We start from the raw sequence: 22287 nt of genomic DNA, 5'->3' as shown, positions 1-22287 counted from the left end.
TGTGCCTAAAACCAAAATAATGGCTTCCATTGAATGTGGGATTTACTACTTGCCTCCAGCTATAGCCAATAATATTAGGTTAGACGTGGCCAATATCCTTATCCATTCTAAGCCTCCCAAAAATAATATCCCACATAAAGAAATAATAGCTCTAAATGAACTACACAATAATAACCACATTACAATAACAAAATCAGACAAAGGTAATGGCACTGTAGTAATGGATACAACAGAATATGAAAGCAAAATGCATACACTGCTCCAAGACCGGTCTACTTATCAAATCATAAATCGAGATCCCGCCAACTCGCAAAAGAATAAGGTGTGCAAGTTATTGAACAAAGTCACTTCCTGGCCAAAAGAAATTGTCAAAAAACTCAAACCCTTGCATGTTAAAACACCCAGAATATATGGTGCTCCTAAAATACACAAACAAGATACACCTTTGCGTCCCATTGTAGATAGTATAAACAGTCCTACATATAAACTAGCTAAACATTTAGCCAAATTACTAACCATTTACACAAACAATTCTTCCTCTTTTGTTAAAAATTCTACCCACCTAAAAAGTATTTTAGAAAACCACACCTTAAATAGTTCAGACCTAATGGTGAGTTTTGATATCACCTCATTATTCACTAATGTACCACTGATTGAAACACTTAACTTACTAAATTCACAATTTCCCCCAGATATATTTCAGCTATTTAAATTCACAGTATAGGCAGGTTATTTTACTTGGAAAGGGAAAATATACAAACAGTTAGATGGGACAGCTATGGGTTTGTCCCTTTCTCCCCCCTTAGCCAATTTCTACATAGAACATCTGGAAAAATTAGCTATCAACACAGCCACTCAAACCTAGTCTCTGGCTACGCTATGTTGATGATGTGTTTGCTATTTGGCCACATGGCCCAGACACATTGAATACATTTTTAGTGCATCTAAATAGCCAGCACCCTAAAATCCACTTTACAATGGAACTAGAAGCCAATGACTGTCTACTCTTCCTGGACACACCTATCACACGTCTTCCAGAAGGTTCCTTATCATTTTCGGTTTATAAAAAACCCACACATACAGGGAGATATTTACACAAACAATCACACCGTCACCCTTCTCAACAATATGGTATCTTAAAAACACTAACTCATAGAGCTAGAGCAATCTGTTCTAATGATATTGCTCTCACTGCTGAACTTTCTCACCTACGACACGCCTTCTTAACCAACGGTTATAATCCCCATAAAATAGATAACATACTAAATTCTACCCAGAAATCCCCTCTATCTACCACAGAAGACTACAACAAAACCATCCCATACATTAAAGGCACATCTGAAAAGATATCTAGGGTGCTTAATAAACACCAACTATGCACAGTATTTAAACCTTACGTAAAATTAGCAACTCTCATCCGTTCACCTAAGAACAAATGCACTCCTTTATCACATCCAGGAGTCTATGAAGTGCCCTGTTCTTGCCATCAAGCCTACTACAGACAGACAGGAAGAACTGTGGACATCCGCCTCAGTGAACACAAAAAATATATCTGACACTTTCGCTATGGCAAGTCGTGTCTGGCAGACCATGCTTTGGATACCCCTGCACACAGGATCAATTGGAAAGAAACAAAAGTAATGCACAGAAGCTTCTACAAGTCAGAGAGGTTGTTCCTGGAATCAACAGAAGCCTTAAAACATACTCCAAACCTTAACAAGTATGGCTGTATAAATCTACCAAAGATTTGGGAGACAGTCATCTTAAGACCAAATTAATATTTATTACTTTTATTTTATTTCATTTTTTCAAACTTTCTAAGACTATCATTTGGACTACTATTGATTTTTTTTTTTTTTTTTAAACCTAGATGGCGCAATATGAGGACTTTAGTTTTGTGTTGCACGCTGCAATTACTTTTACTAGCCCCACTGTTACACCAGATTGTGGTTGTTTTGCATTTGTAACAAACTTTGTGTTGTGTGCTCTGAAGATGCTGGATATAATACCAGCGAAATATTAGCTTTTAAGGTTAATAAATAGTTATTTTCTTATCCATCTGTGTTCATATCAAACCGTGAAATCTATTACAAAAATGTCTGACAAACACATAAGCCTATCCACGCATATTAAAGTAATTATTCTTATCACTGTAGTAGTCTCCATAAATTATCAAAATGAATTATGAGGTGAGATGATCAGAAAGGCCCAATTTTCCATAATTATTAAATTTGATGTGTCGTTTTGTATTTTTTTTTACTGGAGTGGCATCATGTATCCTGTTCCATCTGTACATGGTGAGTTATGGTACATTGGATATAGTACACTCCAGGACAGCGCTGGTGATATTGGGTGGGGGGGTTGGATAAGTAATTTTGTAGGGAGTTTGAAGGGAAGCTGACATGAAGATCATATTGTGTAGTATTCTGTTTATTTTTTCTGATAGCCCTTTAATGTATAGAATGACTGTTTTATTGTGATCTATGATTTTTAGTTGTCTTGTGTACAGTTTTGTCAGTGATATTTTGATATAGCTGTTGTTTGTAAAAATATTGTTGACAGTATGAATTATCAGCAGTAAAACAATATCTATAGCATATATAGTTGAAGCTGGACTGTGATTTCATTCCAGAAAAAGGCACACTAACATGCCAAATTTAATCATTATGTAAAATTGGGCCTTTCTGATCATGCCTTGGGCGTTCTACCCAGAATTAACTGAAAAGGAACCTCTTCCTTTCACCCTATAAAAACCTAGTATAAATGCACATCTAAAGAAGCTTGCGAAATGCTGTGAAATCAACTGCAATAATCTCAGCAGATGATGGTTTAAAATATCAAAAATATGGAAGACACACACAGTTGACATGATTCAACACAAATAACTTCTGGACAGTAATTACTGGAATTGATCACTAGTGATATTAAAGATTAAGACTAACTTTGTAATTTTTTTTTTTTTTAAATTTCTGCCAGAGAACATCAACCTATAAGGCTAATGGTTGATGAAATTACTGATACTCTCACATACTGTATAGATTGTAATGTAGCTTGTTTCTTTGTGTGTGTGTGTGTACTTTAGGTTAGGACTTTAATATGTAATCAAAACATCAGGTAATTATCTTGGTTTATATTAAGCTAAAGGTATTATGCTGATACAGTAGTCTTCTGTAATTGTACCGTAGTGAACTAATGATAATCACTTACTTCTATTGGAACTTTTTTTTGGGATACTGCATTAAACTTGTGCAATGGAATTGCTTCTGCTCTCAGTAAAAATCTGCTGACTTGTAGGAAATAAAATTTTAAATAGTTTTTAACGATTTCTGTTTTTCTTGTTCTTGCTTGTAAATGGTATTCATTATTATTTCAGATTTGTGTTGTGTAGCTCTTTCTGTTGAATGAGCACTTATCAATCTCATTTCATTTCTTATCCATCTCATAGTAAGGTTTTAACTTACACTTGAAAGCATCACTAAAGGTGTGAGAAATTGTGGTGGGAATATTTTTTCTTTCCTATATTGCATACCTATAAGATTACGAGAACAATCTAGCCAAGAAGGCCAAAGGAAATCCCAAAGGGTTCTTTCATTATGTGGAAAGTAAGAGGAAGAATGACTATGGAAGATTAACCTTAATGAATGCTGATAGCTATGAAGTGACAGAAGCAGATAGAATAGTTAAGTAACTGAGTGACCATTTGCTAGGGTATATCATTCAAGTGAGATTACTGCTGTGACATGTGACAGACTGCTGTGGAAACAGAGGTGGAGGAATTGGAGGTTCTTAGGATGTTGCAGAGTCTCAATGTAAATACAGCTATGGGATTAGATGGGATATGACCTTGGATTTAGCAAGAATATGCAAAGGAACTGGCAATGCCTCAGACAGGCTCTTTAAGTCTCGTCTCTGGTAGAGTTCCAAGAGAGTGGAAAGAGAGCAAAATAATTCTCTTGCATAAGGGAGATTCTAAGACTGAAAATTAAAGACCAATTAGTATTGTATATATGTAAAGATTGAGTCTGCTGATTCAGTATGATAGGACAGAATTGAGAAGAAGGGCAATGATTGCAAATGAGTCAATGAGAAGCTCGTCCAGTGGGAATGGTGTGCAGTTTATTGATATATGGAGTAAATTTGATGGACGAAAGGACTTTTATATGCCCAATAGACTACATTTAAATGGTGCTGGAGTTAGATGTTTGGAGAAAATTGTTTAGTGAGAGTATGGTAATGCAAAACAGAAACTAGAGATATTAGGGAGGATGAAATCAAGCATGTTTCTGGCCACCCTGCAATCAATGATCTTATGTACAGTAATGATTATGCAATGCCAAATGGAATTTCACTGATTTGAATGGATTGGTAATGACATTAACAAGGGTGGCTATGGGTACAAAAAGATGTTGAAATGCATGTACACGAATGCAAATATCAGGAATCAGGGTGGGGAGTTTGGGACATTGGTAAACTTGACTTGGCCTAAAATTATAGGCATCAGTGAACCCTGGTTGACTGAAAATGATAAAGTTACAGGGATAGAATGTAAAGGGTATTGTATTTCCAGGGAGTATAGAAGGAACCTCCCTGGAAATACAAAAATTTGATAGCTGCAGAATTACAGCTGACATAATTAGAAGTTAAAGAGGATTTTAGGTCTGAATACAATAGTTGATTTGAGGCTATCTGGTGTGAGATAGAGGCAAATAGGACAAAATACAGTTGGGTGCTGCTATAGACTGTGTCCACAGGAAGTTGTGGATGCCATGTATCGGCAGATTAGCACAGTGAGTGTAGGCTGAACAATTATTATGGACGACTTTAACTATGGAGACCACAACTTGAGGGAGGAAAGGGGGAAATGGCAAGATGGAAGTGGGATTTATACAGTTGCAAAGGGATAATTACATGAAACAACATGTTATAGAGGGGGACAAGGGGGTTTGAGGGTGTTGAATCTGATAATAACATAAGAAGATCTATCCATAACCAAGGTAGACACTCTACCTCCATTTGGCGAGAGTGACCATACGGTATTGTTCTTGGAAGTTGCCAAACACGTGGAGTTCTCTGTCAAGAAGAGATTTATGTTCCGCTATAAGACTGGTGATTATGCGAGACTCGGGAGTCATCTTGGAACAGTGCCATGACTTGAGAAGCTACAAGGAAAGAATGTCAGTAGTTGCATGGCAAGTGGGCAGAGATTGCTTGAGAGTAGCAGTATCAGACTGCATACCCAAGCTCAGAAGGATAAACCTAGTTGGAATTAAGTGGATAGTAGTGATATAAAGCAACAGCTGCAAAAAAGAAAAGATTGTGGAAGAAATATAAAGAAAAAAGTGATCAGCATACTTATGAGCAGTACAAAGTATAAGCAAGAAAGAAGGGTGACTAGTATGGTAAGGATTAAATCATACTATGAGAGAGAGAGAATTTTCAAACGGGCCAAAGTAAACCCAAAAGAGTTTTTTTCTTATGTAGCAAGAGGAAAAATTATTATTATAAAATAATTTAAACAATGCTGATGGTAGGAAGGTGACTGAACCAAAAGAAATATTTGAGTTGCTGAGTGATCATTTTGCAAAGGTGTATCATCCAGGTGGTGATTTTACATTTGCTGATATTAGAGAGATGCATATCACCATTGAGGTAGATGAACAGGAGGTGTTCAGCATATTAAAAAAATATGAATGTGAACACCACACTGGGACTGGATGGCATATCAGCTCGTGTATTACAATAATATGCAAAAGAATTGGCATTACCTCTGATGAAGTTGTTCAATCTAGGTCTCAGCCCTGGCAGAGTTTCAAGGGAGTGGAAAGAGAGTAAGATAGTAATAATGCATAAATTGGTGAGGCTAGGGACTTGGGGAGATGGTGGACAAAGAGTTGAATTTCAGAGGACATATTGCAAAAGTTGGTAAAATAGCTCAATGAATTACTTGGTCTAAGATTGAAAAACACAAGTGAAGATAAAGAAGTTATTATCCCGCTTTATGAGGCTATGATTCAGCCATATCTTGACTACTGCACACATATTTGGTCACTTGGGTTTCTTGGAGGCCAGGAGGGGATTGAGAGGATTCAGAGATGAGTGACCAAGATGGTGACATGTCTCTAGAATACTCCCTATGAGGATAGGTTGAAGGTTTGTGGGTTACAAGGTTTAGTTGATAGGTGGAAAAGAAGGGACATTATAGAAACTTTTTAAGATATTAAAGGTATTTTACAAAATTGATGCAAGTGAAAATTTTCAATATATAACAAATAGTCAGAGAATTAGAGGCCATACGAGGAGGTTGTGTAAAATTGTGGTTAGTATGGGTGTGCGGACCAGATTTTTTGCATTTAGAGTGGTGAATATAGAAGATACATATCAGGAAGGTGTCACAATGTTATGGATAATATTGGAAAAATGGAGAAAAGAATATAGTGAAAGGAATTAGATTTGAATCCTTTCTTTTAAGCTTACACGGTGATCCGAATGCATTTTTGAAAATTATGGAAACAACTACCGTGTTTGAATAAAAACTTTAGTTTAATAAAACTAAAAGCTAGAATTAGATTTGACATCAAAAGTAAAGATATTTTAGATGTCTGTAGTAATTACTTTGAAAGACTGTTAAATAAAACAAGCAGTGACAAAGTAATAATAGAAAATATTCAAGAGGAGTAGATATAAATACTTCAGGTACAAAAAAAATATCAAAAGTCTGAAATATGGAAAAGCAGCTGGAATAGGTAATATTCAACCAGAAATGCTCAAATATGGAAGTATAAAAGTTTTGCAGTGACTACACTTCATAATTCTGAAGGTAAGGTCAGAATGATGAATGTCAAATGATTGCAGTGAACTCTTGTAGGTGAATTTTTAATGCACTGGTGGCATAATAAAAATTGTTTATTAAACACACATATTCACAAGAATATATAATTATTTTATTACATAAAAATGACCAGTTAGTTTCTGGTTGAAATATATGCAGTAATAAAATTATTATATATTCATGTGTGAATATGTATTTAATAAACTAGAACTCTTGTAGTTTTTATCTATAAAAAATGGGTATAAAACAATGTGATAATTACAGAGGAATTTCTTTACTAAGTATTTCATGTAAGATTTATGCAATCATATGAAAGAAGAGGCTAATAAAAATTGTACAAGAACAAGCTGGGTTCAGGCCAAACAGAGTTGGCCAAGATGAAATTTCCACTTAACAACAAATAGTTGAGAAATCATGATAATATAACAAGAATCTGTATACTTAGTTTTATAGATCTGGAAAAAGTGTAAGATAAAGTGCCCAGGTAAAAAGATGATTTTCAGAATTCTAGAATTATATGTGATTAATTGAACATTATACAAGGCAATGCATAGTCTATATTTAAGTTGTAAGTTAACAGTGAGAATTGAAGGAAGTACAGGAAATAGTTTGGTATAAAATCGGGTGTAAGCTATATATATATATATATATATATATATATAGCTGCCATACGTGAGAGGTCGAGGGACCTATAAGCACATCAGTGATGTGGGGGCGGTAATAGATGAGGACCGAAATAGAAGTTTTTTTTTTTCCCCCATCAAAGAGTTGCAGGTTGTAGTTGTTTGGGAATACTTCTTGAGGAAGGCTATTCCCAGAGGACAGGTGGACAGAATAAAAGAGGATGGATAGAAGCAGGTTTGATGTACTTGCACAGTAAAGGGGTACTGGGCAGCTGCAACTCTTGTATTAACAGGTGCAACAGAATTTTATGTAAACCATATTAAAGTAGTTTTTTTTTTTTTTTTTTTTTTATAGCACATACTTTGTTATAAATGGGGTAAGTGTCTAATAACAAAATAAGTTCATTGGGGATCTGGAGCATCATCACGAAGATCAAGATTGTGATAATAATTTATACATAAATTGTGTGTGTATATATGCTTTGTTTAAAAAAGAGAAATATAAAACAAAATGTTTTGGAATTTACATTGCATATATATATATAATATATATAATTAAAAAAGAAAAATATAAAACAAAATGTTTTGGAATTTACATGTTTTTTTAGGTTTGCTTCATGTTTTCGAGTAAGTAAACAGAATAAGGAAGCAAGTGAATGAATTCTTATGTAAAAACATAGTGTAGCAAATTCATTTATCCTCATCAGAAGAAAGTTAGTTGTTTGTCCTAAAATATGAAATCCAATGGATTTTTATGGTATGAACACAAACATGTGTCGGTGATTTCTTTGTTAGTAGTGATAAATACAGAAAACTGTATTTTAACTCAAAAAAAACAGAAACATTTGGTGTAGAATTTGATATTAAATACTTCTAGTCATTAACAAAATTAAGATTGTATTAATAGTTTGTACATAAATGTATAGTTCAAAGTGTGTGTTTTGCATGATTAAGGCCAAGTTTTTTGCTTGGATTTTTTATGACTATTTTATATTACCTTTCATTAAAATAAGAATAGTCTTAAGGAAAGGATCTGTAGTATTTTAAAACTTTGATAATATTTTGTTGGTTCTCTATTCCATAAGTTTCTTATTTAAATTTACTATTCCTTCTTATTATCTTTGTAAGGTTTACTAATGCATTTAACCACATCATTCAGCTAAACTATTTCTTATGTGCCTTTTTTCTTATTTTTTTTTAAAGAAATTCTAATACAATAATTTAATTTCTTGTACTGAAAATGTCTTTGGGTGAAATGGACGATTTTAGATATATTTATATTTGTATGCTTATGAAATGAGTAGAAGGAAATGGACGTTATTGTTGGTCAAAAAAAGTACTTTGACGTATTGAGTAAATGATAATATTTGAATTGGTATGAAAACATTTTTGGTAATTTATCTTTCCCTAAATGCGGCAACTGAATGTTATAAGAAAAATGTGCCTTTCATGTTCATAAATGACTCACTTTTTTACTTTGCATATTGCTTCATTTTATTTAACTGTTTTAATAATAACTTATATAATTTTATTATTAGAAATAGTCCTGGGTGTGTACAAAATAACAAATTTCTCATAATCTTGATATGTATGGATTAGTATGTGTATACCATTATAAAGCTAATGCCACTGTTTTTAAATTTTTTAATACACATTTAAATGATATTTTATATACTATTTCAAGTGGTCATTGTGAACCATTTTATCAAATGCACTAGCTTTATAACTGTAAAATTAAAACAAATTATTATTTGCATTGGTCTGCTACAACTAAGTTTAATGTATCATAACACTTAAAATTGCACATTTAAGTAAAAGAAAAAAAATATATATCTTCTCCATGCACTTCTGATTACACAAAAAAAAAAAAAAAAGACAATTTTATATAAAAGAATCATGCTTTCAGAAAATTTAACTATTAATTATACCTTTCTGTTATAATTATCAGATATATGTATATTGTCAGCAATAAAAATTATTAGAACAGTCAGTATGTAGTATGTTTATTTTATATGTAAATGTATAACAATGGATCAAAAATAACTTTCTTCATCTGTAGATGGTTTCGTGTTATAAACTGACATGCTTGACATAGCATTATGCTAAACTGCCACGTTATTAAAATAGCAAAATGATTCATTTGCATGCATCTTTTTTTATAACAGATGATGATGATGATGATGAACATTATATGCAAAAGTGCAACAGCAATAAATGCACATGTGCAGTATATATCTGTTCATACCTAATATTTGTGTTTTGTAATTCCTTTTGTTTCAAAAAGCAAACAATACATTCAAATTAGCATTTTTATATTGTTTACTAACACCTTAGGTTAGAGTGCAGCATATGTGCAGTCCTTGCAGCCACACATGGCATTCATCAAACTATTTTAAACGCATTCACTATTTCTGTTCACCATCCACTTTCCATTTACAGTGTAAAACTTACTCCTTATTCCCTTGGAAAGAATCTGTGAAAAAATCTCTATCTTATCACTAATCTTCTCTAACCAAGTTCAGCAAATAGCATTTCATCAATCCATATCTTCATACCAGACACCTGACACCATATAAGTTACTCTTCTCTGATCCATTTCTGAAATATCTTTATCTTCTGGAAAATCTGGGACCAAATTATGAATATAGTAATCAATATGTGAAATGATCAAATCATTAATATCATAGCCTTCTTTACATGTCAGTGTCTCCTTTATCATTGCTATCATTTATTGTATCAGGAAGGACCTCCCACGATGAGTCTTTTGACTCCATAGAGGCCTGAATAATAATAATTATCACAGTCTAGCCTCTAAATTTTAGATTTATCATCACCCTCAAGCCCCTTTATCTCTTCTGTCCCTTTTAATTTGTATACAATGTTCATTGCCTTTCAGATTTCAAAATTTTACAACATTCTTTTTGTAGCCTCACTCACGCATCCACAATGCCCATTAATTCAAATCTTCCTGCAGAGCCACAACATGATTAACTTGCTATACATATAAATTATGTAAGGAAAATAAGAAATTTGAAAAGGGGATGATGAGGCAGTATAGTGTAACATGGAGGTTGAGAGAAAGACATATTTAGTTGGATGTTGCTATAGTCCTGTGAATATAGAGGGTGGTTTTGAAGAAATGTATAAACAACTTGGATTAGTGAACAAAGGAAGGGTAATTATTATGATTTTAATTATGGCGGTATAGATTGAAATGAAGAGATAGCATGTGGGAATAAGGAAAATGAATTTCTCATGTTCTTGAGAGATAACTATCTCAGGCAGCATGTGAAGGAGGACATGTGAGGATCGAGAGGTCTAGATCTGATCATTTCATCAGAGGATTTAACTGTGAGAGGGGTTACATGTTTTCCTCTAGTTGGTGAAAGTGATCACCCGTGTTGTTGCTAGTTATGTGCAGACTTTTGTGAGGAAAGGATATATGTGGAATTATGAGGCTAGTGATTATGACAAGCTTAGGAGACAGCTTGGAGCTATAATATGGAACAAGGAGTTGAGCAGTAATGAAATAAATGCTGTATGGGAACCGACAAAGAAACACATAACAGCATCAAAGTGTAAATGTATTCTGAAAGCCGAAAGGCTGAATAAGGTAGATGTAAAATGAATGAATGTGGAGCTTAAGCATGAAATCTGGAAAAATAAAGTATTTTGGAGGAAGTACAAGATGAATAATGATAATAATCAGTTACATGAAGAGTAACTGATTATTACCTAGTAAGGAAAACAAAAGTAGAGTACAAGCAGAAATTGGCAAATCAGGCAAAGAAAAATCCTGGAGAATTTTTTTAGATATGTGGCAAGTAGAAGGAAGAATGATCATGGTAAGATGAAAGTGGGAGAATGATAACAGCTGCAGAAGACATTATTGAGGTATTCAGTGATTAATTTATAACAGGGTTTCATCCTGATTAGGGTGGAATTGTGAGGAACTTAAGTGTAGAAGACATAAGGAAGGATGGCTTAATTGTGAGTGAGAAGGAGGTACTTGAGGAAATAAACTTGATGTCAATAAGGCAATAGGATCTCATGACATATCACCATGTTTCTCAAGGGAATGTTTCAGGGAATTGGCAGTAGCCTTAGCATGACTGTTTAATAAAAGTCTTGCAGCAGTACAGGTTCCAAGGGAGTGAAAGGAGGGTAAAATCGTTCCATTGCATAAAGGTGGTGATAAGGCTGTAGCTTCAAATTATAGGCTGGTCTGTATATCTGGAGTTTTGGTGAAGGTACTGGAGAGATTGGTGAGAAGTAAGATACAGAAATTGGTTGATAACAGCAGTATTCTCTGTGGTTATCAGCATGGATTTGTTAATGAGAGATCATGTACTAACTTATGTACTATAACAAGGTGACAAATATATTGGACAGGGGAGATGCATATACAGTGGTGTACTTAGATTTTGAAAAGGCTTGTGATAGACTGCCACACAACAAGCTCTTAAATAAATTGAAACAGATGGGATTGAATAACAGACTTCTGAGTTGGATCAGTGACTGGCTGTCGGAGAGATATCAGAAAGTTGTATACGGGAGTGGAGTATCCTGAAAGAGAAAGGTCATTAGTCATGTGCCACAGGGGTTCAGTTTTGGGGCCATTATTGTTCAGTTTGTTAATGATATTGGGGTCGGTTTGACTAGTGATATGCAACTGTTTGGAGAAGATGCAAAATTGAGGAGAGAGCAATGCAGAGTCAAGTGGATTATAGCCTTATAAGAGGACTTGAATAGATTGCATGAATGGCAAGTAAGCGTAACTGTCAGTTCAATGTTGCAAAGTGTAAGGTTTTAGATTTGGTAAGCAGTGATGGGATGCAAAGTATAAAATCACTAGTCCACCTAGTAAATAAATAAATTTCGTGTGATGATACTGCATTCCTCCTTTTTACGGGAGTTCACAGTACTATCTAGTCCCCCCAAATTTTATCCGGGCTCCAGAACCGGCATAGGTTGATGAATCAGACCTGTGGCTGGGTTAGTATTACTGACTGTAATCCGTGTGTCCTCAGACCGGTTTGCCTGCTTGCAAGATGAAAAACACCAGATAAACTGGTGGAAAAAACCCTGCTGTCCATGCCCAAGACCGGCTAACTTGGCTATGGCTGAGGAAGATCCTTAAGCTCCTCACGTCGTTGACGGGAATCGAACCTAGGACACTCCTTCCCCAGGCATATGGTTGCGAAGCGCAAAGCCACTAGGCTAACCATGCAGCCGGTCCACCTAGTGATGGTATAATATATAAATTATATATAAATATACCCCCCCCCCTCAAGTTATCACAATTTTCCTCTTTGTTCCATAATTTATAGAAACCAGTGTGTGTATATATATATATATATCTTCATACCATACTCCTTTTTGTATATATATTTTTACATATTTAAACTTTATATGTACACACATGTGCAGATTCTTAGGCTGATTTATCCTAACATCTTATATATACACTTTCTATTCACTGTACAAGAATAAATTTTTATTGCATATGTCTTTATATAAGCAATTTAATATGCAAATATCATAATCTGATTTTTACTTTATTTCTAATTTAGTAATTTTTTGTTTTTAAACTTTCTCTGTACCACACACTTTACATCTTTGTAACGAGCTTTGTATTCCTTTGCCATTTGGCTATGCTTAATTATAACTGTGTTAATGATGATATTTTAGATCCCACATTTCCTCTACTTTAAATTTTCCCCCACTTGGTGGAAGAAAATTTAAAGGAAGTAGATGAAATGAGAGATCTAGGAGTGATGGTCACAAGGACCTGAAATTCAGGGACCACATTGCACAAGTTGTGAAGACGTGACATTTGATAATAACAGTGATGCGGAGAATCCTGACATGCAGAAATAGAGAGATTATGATGCCATTGTATAAGGTCTCGATCAGGCCTCGCATGGATTATTGTACACAGATTTGGTCGCCGGGTTTTCATGGTGAACAGGATATGTTGGAAAGAGTCCAGAGAAGATTAACAAAGGTGGTCAGTGGTGTTTGGAATGTGGAGTATGAGAACAGATTGAGAGAATGTAAGTTGCAGAACCTCATGAATAGGAGTAGAAAGGGGAGTATAATTGAAACATATAAGTTAGTCAATTGTTATTGGGTCGACATGGAAAAGATTTTTAATAGAATGGGAGAGGGGGTAGAACAAGAGTCTATCATTGGAAACTGTATAAGGAGTGTGCAAGCAGAGGAGTAGGTTCTTTGCATGGAGAGTGGTTGGTGAGTGGAATATACTGCTTGAGTGTATTGTGTGGATCAACATGGAAAAGATTTTTCATAGATTGGGAGGGGGGGGCTTAGAACAAGAGGCCATCGCTGGAAACTGTATAAGGAGTGTGTGAGCAGAGGAGTGAGGAATAGATTCTTTGCATGGAGAGTGGTTGGTGAGTGGAATGCATTGCTTGAGTGTGTTGTAAGTGTAGACACATTGAATCAGTTTAAAGCACAATTGGATGAGCATTGTGTGCAATAGTTTGTACTTCCCACGATGAGCCTCTGACTCCATGGATTTCAAATGTTAATAATAATAATACTTATATGCAATGATAAGTGTCTCATCAGCATGAATACATGGAAAACTGAGAACACATTTATTAACACAGTTATAATTAAGCATAGCCAAATGGCAAAGGAATACAAAGATATAAAAGCGTATGATATTTGCATATTAAATTTGCAGAGAGGGATAGATGAGCTGAAAGAGGGGGGTGGAATGTCTTGTGAACAAGATGAGAAGTATGAAAGATGAGATTAGGAAAATGGAAGAGATGAATGCAAGTTGGATAGGAGAGAATGAAAGCAGTAGGAGAGATGGAATGAGAGAGAGGTTTGGGACTGCTAGAAGAGGAGAGAATAGGAGGAGTAGAAGAGAAGTATGGGAATGATAGAAGAGGAGAGAATAGAAACAGTAGGAGAGAGGGAGTGAGAGAGAGAGAGAGAGAGTTATGGGGATGATAAAGGAGGAGAGAATGGAAACAGAGAGAGGAAATGAGAAGAATACGAGGGAGTGCTAGAACCAAAGACATAGCTAGTAGGGAGGAGCAGAGGGGTGGCCTGCCCCAGGCAGCACTTTGAACCTTTTTGAACTTTTGCAGTTAATTCTAAAATCCAGTATGGAGAACTCATTTCCAAATACTGTAATACTACTGCAAATTTTCTTCACAATTGCTGTAAGTGTTGCTAGTTGTGAGAGGAGTTTTTCTAAATAAAATTGATTAAGAATTACCTACATTACTATGAAATAGACTTCGCATATGTCATTGATGATTTTGCTAACAGAAAAGCAAGAGAAATAACATTTTAGGATGTTGAAATTAAAGTTTTACTTAAAAAATAATCATAGTGTTTTAATTTATTTCCCTATACATCGTTTTAACTTTTTGTAGTATTTTTGGTGTGTATTGAGAGGGGCAGCAAAATCAGGGACTGCCTCAGGCAGCAAAAGCTCTAGCTACACCACTGGCTGGAACCAGGGATAGAGTGATGCCAGGACAGCAGGTAAGTAGAGAAACACAGAGAGAAAGGGTTAGAGGAGAGAGTGAGGGATGCAGATGAGCAATCAAGGAACAGTGATAAGAGGTGCGATGTATGGAGACTCGATGATCTCGGGTGTGCAAGATAGGATGCCAGAGGTGTGTTTGCTTGGAGGGACGATAGAAAATGTGGCTATGGCAATTAAAGATGAGATTAGGATGAATGAAATGATTGTGATGGTGGGCACGAATGACTTGAGAGGCAATGTAAATCGGGCAGCGAGAGATCAGAGATTCTTACTTGAGGTTGTGCAAAAGAAAACAGAAAGGAAAGATTGTGTGTGTTGCCCAGGTATGATAGTGACTAGCTGAGCAGAAGAGCAGTAATACCGAATAGCATAATAGCTAGAATGTGTCAGAAGAGAGGATTGGAATACGTGGATGCTTAGAGGGCATTTTGAGGACAGAAGGGAACTGTATGCAAGAGACTGATTGCATTTGAAGGACGAAGGCATCTGGAGAGATTGCTGTTTTCTGAACAAGTCAGTGTGTCGATGCAGGGAAACTAGAATTCCCGGAGTGGATGATAGCAGGGGTGTCCTCTTGTGGGAATGGGTGCTTGGGGGACGACATCAGGTAACGCTGAGTCCAGTGGGGTTGAGAGGGGACAATGATAGGTATAGAAGCAGTGACATTTTTATGCCCTATACTAATGCCAGGAGTATCCGAAATAAAGCAGATGAATTGGTGGTGCTGATAGCATCAGCCTGGCCAAAGATTATTGGGATCTCTGAGACATGGCCAACAGAGGATGATATAATAACAGGAATTGAAGTGACAGTGTACAGCATTTTTCAGCAGGATAGGAAATGAGAACATGGTGGTGGAGTACAGCTTATGATAAGTGATGACTTATGTCCTCTAAGAGTGGAGGCTTTGGCTAGCTGTGACACTAATGGTTTTGAAAGCATATGGTGTGAGGTAGAGGTGGGCAAGACAGGATATTTAGTGGGGTGTTGCTACAAACCAGGGAGCACAGAGGGTGGAGAGCAGGAGATGTTTAGGCAGTTGAGCTTGGCAAGTGCAAGAAGAATGATTGTTAAGGGAGATTTTAACTACAGCAGTATAAGCTGGGAAGAGGAAAATGCATGTAGTAATAAGGGGATGGAATTTCTAGTATTCTTGAGGGACAAATGTCTTAGGACATGTAATAGAGGGAACAAGAGGTTCAAGAGTTTTGGATTTGGTCATAGCTTCAGAAGAGCTGATAATAAGTGAGATGACATCTCTCCACCAGTTGGAGAGAGTGATCATGAATTCAGAGTGATGAATAGACATGCAGGTGTATCAAAGAAAAGGGAATGTATGTGGAATTATAATGCAGGTGATTATAATAGTCTTAGGTATCAACTAGGGACAGTTCCATGGAGGGCAGAATTGGAAGGCCAGGATATCATTAGTGCTTGGGAAATTTTGAAGGAATGTTTGTTAGCAGCAATAGTAAGCTGTATTCCATGGGTGAAGAAGCGGACACAATCTGGTGTAAAGTGGACGACAAACAGTATTGAACGGGAACTGCAGTTGAAAAAGAGATTATGGAAGAGATATAAGCAGAGGGGTGGAGGGCAGATACACAAAGAATATAAGACACAGGCCAGGAGAGTGACCAGTATGGTGAAGAAGGCAAAACTGGAATATGAGAAGAGATTGGCACTAAGATTCAAAGAAAATCCTAGGGAATTTTTTAGCTATGTGGCCAGTAGGAGGAGAAATGATTGTGGAAGAATGACATTGTAGGATGAAAATGGGAATAGAGTGACTGATGCAGAGGACATAGTGGAGTTGTTCAATAAGCACTTTTTCATCCTGGAGAAGAAGGATAGGGATATGGCAGGTTCAGGGTTTAGAGGTGCAAGAGGAGAGCGTGTTCCAAATACTGAGTACTCTGGATACCATTAAATCTGTGAGACTGATGGTATTTCACTACAGGTTTTGAGAGAATGTGCTAAAGAACTGACAGTTCCGTTGACTCTTCAATAAAAGTCTGGCTGTGGGAAAGATACCCAAGGAATGGAAGGAAGGTAAGATAGTGCTGCTGCACAAGGGCAGTAGCAGACTGAAAGTGTCTAATTATAGGTTAGTTTGTGTGTCATCAGTAGTTGTTAAGGTCTTGGAGAAATTAGTGATGGAATAGGAATTATAGACATGTTAACACAAGAATATTTTAATATTTGTCAAATATTTCAGTCTGAAACTAACAGACTGTCTTCAGTGGTTACATAGGAACAGTTTTTAACAAGGTGGAATACCAACAATCGATCATTCAAAAGTAGAACGAGCCACGTGCTGTTACATTGCTAAGCATTAAAGAGAGGAAAAAATTTTTTTTTTATTAGGGTGATGTTTGAATTATAGGTATTAATTCACAATTTCATATAATCTTAATTTATAAATAATATTAGACTAATGTAGGAATTAAAAGTCTCAATTAAAAAAAAAAAAAATTTTAATGTGTTATCCTGATTAAACTTTCCCATATTTTTGATAAGGATATACAGTCATTTCGATTCAAGTTAGAGCGTTGAAGTAAGGCCTCAACACTTTCTTTGAATAGGCATTCAAATTTATAGCGACATCTGTGTAGAGGGCGAGTCTTGGACCAGAGGATGTTGTGGCTTGTCTCTATCCCGTGCTGAGCCAATCCAGACATTGGATTTGTTGTGCAGAATGTATGAATGATGTTCTTGAATTCTTTTTTCTATAGAGTGTCTTGTTTGTCCAAAGTAGGACTGATTGCAGTTACAAGAAACTTAATACATACCAGGCAGAGACATAGAGACAAACAGGACGACGCTCTATAGAAAAAAGAATTCAAGAATCATACATTCTCCACAACAAATCTGATAAGTCTGGATTGGCTCAGCATGGGATAGAGACAAGCCACAACACCCTCTGGTCCAAAACTCGCCTTCTATACGGATGTCGCCATAAATTTGAACGCCTATTCAAAGAGGAGAGTGCTGAAGCCTTACTTCAATGCCCTAACTTGAATCGAAATGAATGTATGTCATTATCAAAAGTATGGGGAAAGTTTAATCAGGATAACACATTACATTTTTTTTTAATTGAGACTTTTAATTCCTACATTAGTCTAATGTTATTTATAAATTAAGATTATTATATGAAATTGTGAATTAATATCTATAATTTAATCATCACTGATAAAAAATAAATTTTTTCTTCTCTTTAATGCTTAGCAATGTAACATCACGCTGCTCGTTCTACTTTTGAATGATCAATCGTATTCCACCTTGTTAAAAACTGTTCCTGTGTAGCCACTGAAGATAGTCTGTTAGTTTTAGACTGAAATTTTTGGGAAATATTAAAATATTCCTGTGTTAATGTGTGTATAATTCCTAATCATAATGTCACAATTGTCTCTCAAGAGTGATGGACTGTATATTGTTGGGCAGATGAGGGTAATGTTATCTGTGAGAATAAACATGGATTTGTTAAGGGGTGCTCTTGCTTTAGTATGATTGCCTTTTATAATAAAGTGACAAGAGCAGTTGATGAGGGAAAGGTATATACTGCCATTTTCCTAGACTTAGCAAAGGCATTTGACAGGGTGCCACATGATAAGCTGATATTCAAGTTGCAGCACATGGGTCTGGATGTCAGATTGGTCAACTGGATTCAGGATTGGCTGTCCGATAGGTATCAGAGAGTTGTGTATGGTGGAGCAATATCGAAGAGGCAGAAGGTTACAAGTGGGGTTCCACAGGGCTCAGTACTGGGACCTGTATTGTTCAACCTTTATATCAGTGACATTGTCAATGGATTGCAAGGGGATATTCGGTTGTTTGCAGATGATGTGAAGATGAGAAGGGTTATCAGTAATAGTGCAGATGTGGCAGCCCTGCAAGAGGATTTGAATAAACTAGACAGATGGGCAAATGAATGGGGGTGTCGATTTAATGCAGCAAAATGTAAAGTTTTGAAGTTTGGGATTCATCGATGGGAGGATGCATACTCAATTGGAGGAGCTATACTGGAGGAAGTAGGGGAGACGAGAACTGGGGGTGGTGATTGATAGAAAACTGAAATTCACGGAGCATATTGCAAAGGTGCTGAAGGTAACCCAGAGGATTGCTGCAATACTGAGAAGGACACTGACCTGCAGAGATAAGAGTTATCATTCTGCTGTATAAGACCTGATCAGATCACACTTGGACTATTGTTCTCAGATTTGGTCCCCAGTATTTAAAGGGGATAAATTAATGGAAAGGTTAATGAAGGCAGATAAAGATGGTTTCAGGACTACAATGTCAGTTACAAGGATCGACTGAGGGAATGTGGACTGCGGAGTTTGGTGGTTAGAAGGAGAGGTGATATGATCAAGACTTTTAAACTGTTGAGAGGCAGTTACAGGGTAGACTTGGGAATTCTTTCACTTGTTGGAACGGCGGGAAGGAGCGATGACAAGGGGCCATCTCTGGAAGTTATGAAAGGAAGTGTGATCAAGAAGGTGAAGAGTGGTTTCTTTGCGTGGAGGGTGGTTGAACTGTGGAATGCATTGCCTGAGAGAGTGGTTAGCACAGGAAAGGTCAGTGAATTCAAGGAGTGGTATGATAAACTTTGTGTTTCCTAAAAACAATCTCCCACGATGAGTCTTTTGACTCCATGGAAGCCTGGATAATAATAATAATAAATTGCTTATATAAAGACATATGCAATAAAAATTTATTCTTGTACAGTGTAGAAAGTGCATATAAGATTTTAGGATAAATCCGCCTAAGAATATACATGTGTGTACATATAAAGTTTAAACATGTTTGTAAAAATATATATACAAAAGGAGTATGTATGCATATATATATATTATTATTATTATTATTATAGTCCAAAGGCTCGTCGAGCAAGAACACCTACTCTACATCTATCTGAATCCACTAACTACAACTAACCGCAAATACACCAACACCATATACCGCCTGTTACCACCACTAGTATTTCCACAGAAAATCACAAATATCCATGCCCAGGGCAGGATTCGAACCTGCAGCCTTTTGGTTGGAGAGCGGATATGCCAACTGCTCGGTTATATATATAGTTGTTTACAGTGGAACTTCGGTTGTCGAATACTCGAATGAATCATCTCGAACAAATCGGTTCCTGAACATATTTTCCGAACAAAAAAACGCACCGATTTCTGAACAGAATTTCAGTTTCCAAACAGGCAACCACGTGCTCTACGTACTGAGATTGCGGTGGGTGAGCATCAGTTACGCCATAGCCTCCGCTCAGTGCAGACACCTGGTGGAATTTCTGGAGAAATAATTAATTTAAGACACTTATTGTATATTATTATTATAAGGTGCCTCCATGGAGTCAAAAGACTCATTGTTGCAGGAAACCCAACATTGCATGCTAACCATTATTCACACAATACCTGTCATACTCCCCCCTTACTCATTCACATTCTTTTAAATTGCAGTGTCTTTTCTTGATTTTCTTTATATTTTGTGGGGTTTTTTTATGAAGTACCCTCATATAACGAGGTCTACAAATTGTAGTAACCCTTGTTCGATGCGGTTTTGATATAACGCGGTCTGCAAATTGTAGTAACCCTTGTTCAATGCGATTTCGATATAAATTGAAACCACGGTCTGCAAATTGTAGTAACCCTTTAAAAACACATATGTTTTTACTGCATGACTTAAAAATCAAATTTCATCTTTGTTAAATTTGCGCCTACCCATATTGTGCATGTAGTTATAAGTAGCAAATTTATAATAGGCGAAATACCCTTCAGCACACATGTACGTCAGTTGTTTACAGTAAACGAAGACAGTTTTAATTCTGTTCATTTTTGTCAGGAAAGCGCATTAAAAATCATAAGTGTGTTAATCTCAAGCTGAGCACTTTATTTTCTGATGAGTTACACACCATGTGTAATGCTTTTTTTATGTAAAATATTTACTTTTATAGTAATGGCCACTTAGAGAGCTTTGCGATATAGTTGAAAACGAAAATTGTAAATTAATTTATGGGAAAATAGATTTAAATGAGGAGGAACTGGTACAATTAATAGATGACGTCGAAATGAGGAAAGTTCTGTCAAAAATTCTGATTGTGATGAATCCAAAAAAGAATTCAGTTTAAAGAAATTAGCAGAAGGATTGAACTTGGCAAGAAAGTTATTTTATGGATAATGATCTCTCAATGGAGTGCTCCAGAAAATTCACAAGATAATTGGATATTTGTTTACCTCCATATTATGAACTTAATAAAAAAAATTGCAGCATAGTGGTAAGCAAGGTCTTATTACTGACTTCTTGATAATTAAACCAGCCGAAGTATGCAATGAGAATTATATAAAAGAAGTCTTTTACTTCATGGGGTCTTGGGTAATAATAATGTCCAAGAGATTTCAAGTGATGATGACGTCTGGTTACTCGTAAATAAAGACCATCTACGAAATGTTAGTTTTGAAGACAGTGATGACGATTAAGGTATGCACTTTATTTTATTTTGCCTAAAACATTTGTGCAATATGAGCAATACAATTTTTAATTTTATAAGTTTATACTATGTATTTGTTTCATATTTTATGTGTTTTCTTAACTTACGTGAATTACCTGATTAAATAAAAAAATAATTTTGTTGGGTATGTCATTGTTTATATATATATATTTAAAAAAAAAAAAAAACGATTTCGGAATCTAACCCTACTTTTTCTATGTGATCTGAGTCTTGCATAATGCGGCATATCTATGGAACCTAATATCTGCATTATACGAGAGTTACCTGTATTATTAAATAAGCCACCATGGGGCCAAAGAAGGATAGTGATAGATAGCAGCAAAGCGAAAAGAAAAGTTGTTAGAACCACGATAGAGGTGAAAAAAGAAATCATATCCAAACACGAAAATGGCATTCATGTCTCGGCGATCTGTACAATACTCAAAAATAAAGAGACGATCAATTTTCTTCTATATTTTATGTATTTATTGTGATTATTCTTTTTGAGTAAGATTTTATGCATTTTCATTGTTTTTGTATATATGATTTTATGCATGAAATACTGTTATAAAGGTTTAAATAAGCAATCATCTGCGGTTCGGGAATGGATAAATCCATTTTACATTAATTCTTATGGAAAATGGTTTCAGTTTTCAAAGAAATTGTTTCCGAACAGCCTTTAGGAACGAATTATGTTCGACAACCGAGGTTCCACTGTATGTGTGTGTGTGTGTATATAAAAACTAACTATAGAACAAGTATGTATGAAGATACACACACACACACACACTGGTTTCTATAAATT

The 22287-nt window shown here is 35.7% G+C and overlaps 1 protein-coding gene across 3 annotated transcripts in view; it reads left to right on the top strand.

The window, feature by feature from the left end:
* LOC150098219 (lipid transport auxiliary protein 1-like) overlaps nt 1–9338 on the top strand; it is a 325116-nt gene extending 315778 nt beyond the window's left edge. For all 3 annotated transcript variants that reach the window (XM_090406448.1, XM_090406449.1, XM_090406450.1), the window contains one exon: nt 8061–9338. The gene's annotated coding sequence lies outside the window, so the exon portion shown is untranslated. The remainder of the gene's footprint in view (nt 1–8060) is intronic.
* Nucleotides 9339–22287: the final 12949 nt, after the last annotated feature.

Source organism: Typopeltis vanoorti, chromosome 16, assembly GCF_054136105.1.
Source record: "Typopeltis vanoorti isolate ZY-2024b chromosome 16, IOZ_Tvanoo_1.0, whole genome shotgun sequence".
In the NCBI taxonomy this organism is placed as follows: domain Eukaryota; kingdom Metazoa; phylum Arthropoda; class Arachnida; order Uropygi; family Thelyphonidae; genus Typopeltis; species Typopeltis vanoorti.
This window is presented reverse-complemented; position numbering and strand designations above follow the sequence as displayed.